Below are 5,889 nucleotides of genomic sequence, written 5' to 3' on the forward strand. Positions count from 1 at the left end.
GTTATCAGAGTATAACTACCAAAATCAGAAATGTGTGGAAAAACTTAGGTGGATGCGTTGCAATCAAACTAGGCCCTTCCCATTCGAACCGGAAGTACCTGAAAACATACACATAACTATAAGCACATAACTTTGTGACTTCCCTTAAAATACCACATACCATACATATAAACGGGCCCCGCCCACAACATAATGGGTCCCACCCAAATCGCATACGGGCACCGCCCACTACATAACGAGCCCCGCCCACATTAACATATATAAACATACATACACATGCAAGAGTCACAAAGACAACAAGCATACACATACAAATCAACAACTGACATAAAGACTACTATCATCCTTCAAGCATGATCCAGTGGGTCGGCATTAGTGCCTTCAATCCACTAGTATAGTGAGGAGACTCACCTCAAACTAAAGATAGATATTGCACTCCCGGACTGCTACTACCATGGCTCTTTACACTGAACATTCCAATTAGCCCTAGTAAGTACTCGGGGTAATAACCCATAAAAGATCTAGACTACCATCCAACATGATAAGGAGTAAAAGACAATTTTACCCTTCCCTTATTGGGCCTCTCAACCCATATGACCCAGATAGTCAAAACATTTTACCATCCAACTTAGGAACGTATGCTCATCGTACGCCCGACGTATGACCCAGATAGTCAAAACATCATTAAGCACTTAATGCATTAAGTTCAAACTTCCATTTTGCAGATTTGGCTCTTGGGGGATCTACTAAACGATAAAGTCACTTGCTTGATGCCTTCACATGGCTCAAAGAGACTCAAACCATAGATTTAGCATTCTACTTCCATCAAATTATCAATAACTCATGCATGGTTGATCTATAACCATCAAGATGCAAAGTTTATGGACTAGGAACCTCAAAAACATCAAAAGGAACTTCTCATAACTTCTGGAGTAACATTTACTCACAAGAACACATTCATGGGACAAAAATATGCTAAAATCTCAACTCGTTCTAGATCTAAGCATAGGATAACATAGTTCAAGACTTTATACCTCTAGGAAGCTGAGGAAGATGAGTAAACCCTAGATCTACATGCTCCTACTTTATTAATGATCCTTGACCAAGCTTCTTCTTTTTCAATATACACCAAACACACACCCCAAAACACACACAAGGATCAACTCTCTCTAAAAATGTGTTAGGGTTTCGAGATAGTGCTTAACGGGGAAATGGAGGATGGTAATGAGAGAGCCTTAGGATGTAAGGTCTTTAAATAGGGTTCAAACCCTAAATTTTAGGGTTTGCCCTTGGCTCATGTATGCGCAGCATAACAAAGGTACGCCCAGCGTACCAGGGGATTAACCCTGTGCCCAACACCCTTCGAGGTACGCCCAGCATACGAGGTCTTCATGAAAAATAAATAAAAATTTAATAAATAAAAAATTTACCTAAAATATCGGGCGTTACAACTCTCCCTTACTTGAATCAGACTTCGTCCTCGAATGTCCGCCTCTGCAAACAATTTTGGGTAGTGCTCCCTCATGTCCTCCTTAGGCTCCCATGTCCATTATGAACCTTTCCGGTGTTGTCATTACACCTTCACTAGACCCATAACCTTGTTTCGTAAAGTATTTGTCTTCTTGTCTTGGATCCCAACCGAACTCTCTATGTAATTCAGGCACTCATCCACCTGAATGTTTTCTAAAGGAACCACTGCGAAATCATCAACCAAACACTTATGCAGCTGAGAGACGTGAAATTGTTGTGAATCCGAATGAGCTCCTTGGGTAGCTCCTAATGATACACAACCCTGCCCACCCGAGCAATAATCCTGAAGGAACCGATGTATCTGGGGCCCAACCTACCCCGCTTCCTGAACCGGATGACACCCTTCCAAGGTGAGACCTTCAGGAGTACCATGTCGTCGACCTGAAACTTTAAATCTGACTATCGCCTATCAGCATAACTTTTATGGCGGATTTGTACAGTATGCAACCTCCCTCTCGCCTGCTAGATCAACTCATTAGTCCGAAGAACCACCTCCGTGCTACCAATAACTTGCTGACTGACCTCCCCCCAACAAATTGGTTCCGACACATACTCCCATAGAGTACCTCAAAAGGAGGCTGATCAATATTAGCCTGGTAACTATTTGTTGGATTAGGTGTCTAAGCCCATAACTAAAATTGGTATGTACTTGAATTGATAGCAGCAGAGTCCTTTTGGGTTGCCCTCAACCTAGCAACTGGACAAGGAAATTATGAAAGGAGAGATATTAATTTATAAGATTAATAAACTAATATATAAATGATTTATTAATATGTTAATAGATTAATATATTAATTAGAAATCATTATGTTTAATTAATAGTTAGCCAGAAATTAATCAGAATTAATTTTGGGGTTTAAAAGAATTAATTATAAAGTGCAGGGACTAGTTTGCAATTAACTAATAGTTGAGTGGAAGGTTCCAGAACCCCCTTGGAAGGAGGTGGACGAAATTCTTAGGGGAAACCCTAGAGATTTCGTCCAAGGGGTCCAAATAAGGCCTTTGGATCTTGCTTAGTCCCTAAGCAAAGGATAACTAGGGTTTTCCCTAAACCCTAGATCCCTCAGCTATTTAAGGAGCCTCCTGGCTCACATTTGAGGTCACTGATTTCTTTGGAAGAAACCCTAAGGCCGAAATTGCATACTCTCTCCATCCTCTCTCCTACTACTTTCCTTCTTGCTAGTTCTTGGGTGTGATTCCATTAGAGGCATTACATTTGTGGTGCTAAGCTTCCAAGAAGATCAAGATCAAGATCAAGAGGATTATCAATTGTTTGCTATAACAATTGAAAGGTATGTAACTCCTAAACCCTAGTTTGTTAATTTCGAAATTAGCCTCTCTCCTCTAGGGTTCTTGCTTTGCAATTCAAAGTTATATGTTCAATAGTTAAAACATAGATCCAAAGTAGGTTGCATGTGAACTTAGGAATTGTTTTTCTAGTTTATTTGTTTTACCTAAAACCCATCAGTGGTATCAGAGCCATTGTTTGTTTTAAATTGAATTGCTATAATTGTTGAATTGCAAATTAGGGTTTATAGCTATTAAACCCTAAAGGCCAAATTTTCGCAATTAGGGTTTTGGATTGAAGGGTTTTCGAAAACCCTAGCCTCCAAAGAACCCTAATCGAAATTAGGGTTAGGGTTTTGAAAACCCTAGCCTCCTCCCTTGTAAATTTCGGAATTGCTAGAAGTTTTAGGGTTTCTTGTTTTGGATAATTGTTACTTAATTAGATTAATTGGATAATTATCCTTACCCTATTTTTCGAAATTTAGAGGAATAAGGATTAGGATTAAATTAATTGATTAATTTAATTAGATAATCCTTACAAGATTTAATAATTTGATTAATAGTTAATTAAAAGATAAATATTAAATCTAGTTAATTGGTTTATTTAAATTTAAATTTAATAGTTTGAATTTCGAAATTTATATAAACCCTTGAAGTTTTAAAATGTTTTAAAACACACCCTATATATGTATTATGATTAAAAGTTTAATATTATATATGTATAAGAATATGGTCAGTCAAATCGCTAGTATGCCTCATTCATGAAGCTAATCTATAAGGGGGTATAAGGAAACTGCCTATAAAATGGTAGTTGAATGGGTGTCCACTCTCACCCACCGCTTCCTTGATTAGTGGAGAGTCGTTAGCAGAACGGATTTGATAGGACAACTACTTCTCGTTAAAAGTATAATGATATTAAAGAAAGTACTAGAACATTATTTTTAAAATCCCAACTCTAGTTACTTTAGGAAAAATGTGAAAAGTATGCTAATCCATGAAATTGCATATTATGCTTTATTGGTCGTTAGTGGAGCGTGTGTGGTTAACCAGCACACTAAAAGGCACTAATAAAGAGTAGTAATGGGCATCTCATAATTGTCATTTTGATGGAGCGTGTGTGGTTTACCAGCACATCAATAGTTAATGATAAAGACAATGAGGTTACCAAGCACATTTGCATGGTTATTCACATCTTGTTTGTGATCCTCGGCATCCCAGTCACAAATAGAAGAGCATAATCTGAGATTAAAACATGCCATTGAATAGTTTCAATGTATCTCAAAAGAATTAGGAATTTCAGTTCGTTTGTTTCGTCTAATGGTGGAATTGGTGAATCGTCATTCACCTACCTTTATGAAATTTACACTTGGATCTCGGCATCCCATTTCTAAGTTGTGAATCTTCATAGTTGGATCCTAACCTTGATATTTTATCTTTGGGTTATTATATTGAGGTATCTTGAAATCTAACTAAAGCTTTCTTTCTTTTCAGATGTCTACTCCTGGAAACACTTCTGCTTCGTCTTCCTCCAACCAAAACTTTTCTTTGCTCAATATCTGCTCCAAAGTCGTTATGGATGGCTCAAACTATAACGATTGGATGCGCAACATCAAGATGGCTCTTCGTTTCGAGAACAAAGAATATGTTCTTGAAAAGGAGCTCAAAGAGCTTGATGAATCTGAAGCTACTCCTGATGATATTGATGCCTACAAGAAACATTACGATGATGCTACCAAAGTGGCATGCATCATGGTGGCAACCATGTCCCCAGAACTGCAGAGGTACTATGAGGACTACTGGCCTTTCGAGATGAACAAGGACCTTATGGAAAAGTACCATAAGCGAGCTCGTCAAGAAAAGTTCGAAGTAGTCAAGTCACTCATGGCTTGCAAGATGAAAGAAGGGGAATCGGTTGTGTCACATGTGCAAAGAATGCAACGCTACATAGAGCGTTTGGTCAAGCTCAATATTCACTTTGATGAGGAATTGGCCATTGACATGGTCTTGAACTCACTACCTGATTGTTATGGTCAGTTTATTCTAACTTACCATTTGAACAATACTGAGCAGACCCTAGCCCAATTGCACAACTTGTTGCAGACAGCTGAGGCAGGGATGAAGGGTAAAAGTATACCCTCCACACCTGCAAGTGCCTCTGTTTTGGCTATTGGACAGGGAAAGGGGAAAAAGAGGAAAGGTCCTCCCAAGCAAAACTGGAAGAGCAAGGTTCAAGATGGGTCATATAGTAATGGCCCAAAGGCTAAGCCCAATGGTTCCACCCCCCATGTTTCTGATCCAAAGGAGGCAGTTTGCTTTTACTGCAACCAAAGGGGGCATTGGAAGAGATCTTGCCCACAATATCTGCAAGATATCAAGGATGGCAAAGTGAAGCCATCTTCGGCAGGTATTTACACTATTTCTGCTAATAACTCATTATCTTCTCGTTCATGGGTCCTTGATACAGGATGTGGTTTTCATATCTGTTCTGATTTGTAGGGGCTATAGGAAAGTGAGGAGATAGAGCGAGGAAGGATAAACTTGATCATGGGAAACAGAAAGTCTTCACCAGTAACCAAGATCGGAGTTTATCAGCTTCTGCTTAGTAATGATGTTAGATTAGATTTAATAAATTGTTGCTATTCGTCTGAGATGACGAGAAACATTATTTCATTTCATGCATTGTTCAGACAAGGTTTTAGATATTATTTTAATGATTTGAATGGTTCAATTTCTGTTTATAAGAATGATGTTTTTATGTTTGAAGCTTTGCCTTGTAATGGTGTGTATGAAACAGTGACTTGTGTTGATAGCTTAGGAAATAGTGTACTTAATATTGACTTGTCTAATAGTGTAGACAAGGCATGCTTGTGGCATTGTCGTCTTGGACACATTAACAAGAAACGTATAGCCCAACTCCAAAAGGATGGAGTGTTGGAATCATTTGACCTAAAGTCAGATGATATGTGTGAATCTTGTCTTTTGGGAAAGATGACAAAATCACCATTCACAGGGTCTTGTGAAAGAGGTGAAGGTCTGTTGGATCTCATACACACAGATATGTGTGGGCCCTTC

Source organism: Lactuca virosa, chromosome 2 (assembly GCF_052849685.1).
Source record: "Lactuca virosa cultivar CGN04683 chromosome 2, Lactuca_virosa_CGN04683_v6, whole genome shotgun sequence".
Taxonomy (NCBI): domain Eukaryota; kingdom Viridiplantae; phylum Streptophyta; class Magnoliopsida; order Asterales; family Asteraceae; genus Lactuca; species Lactuca virosa.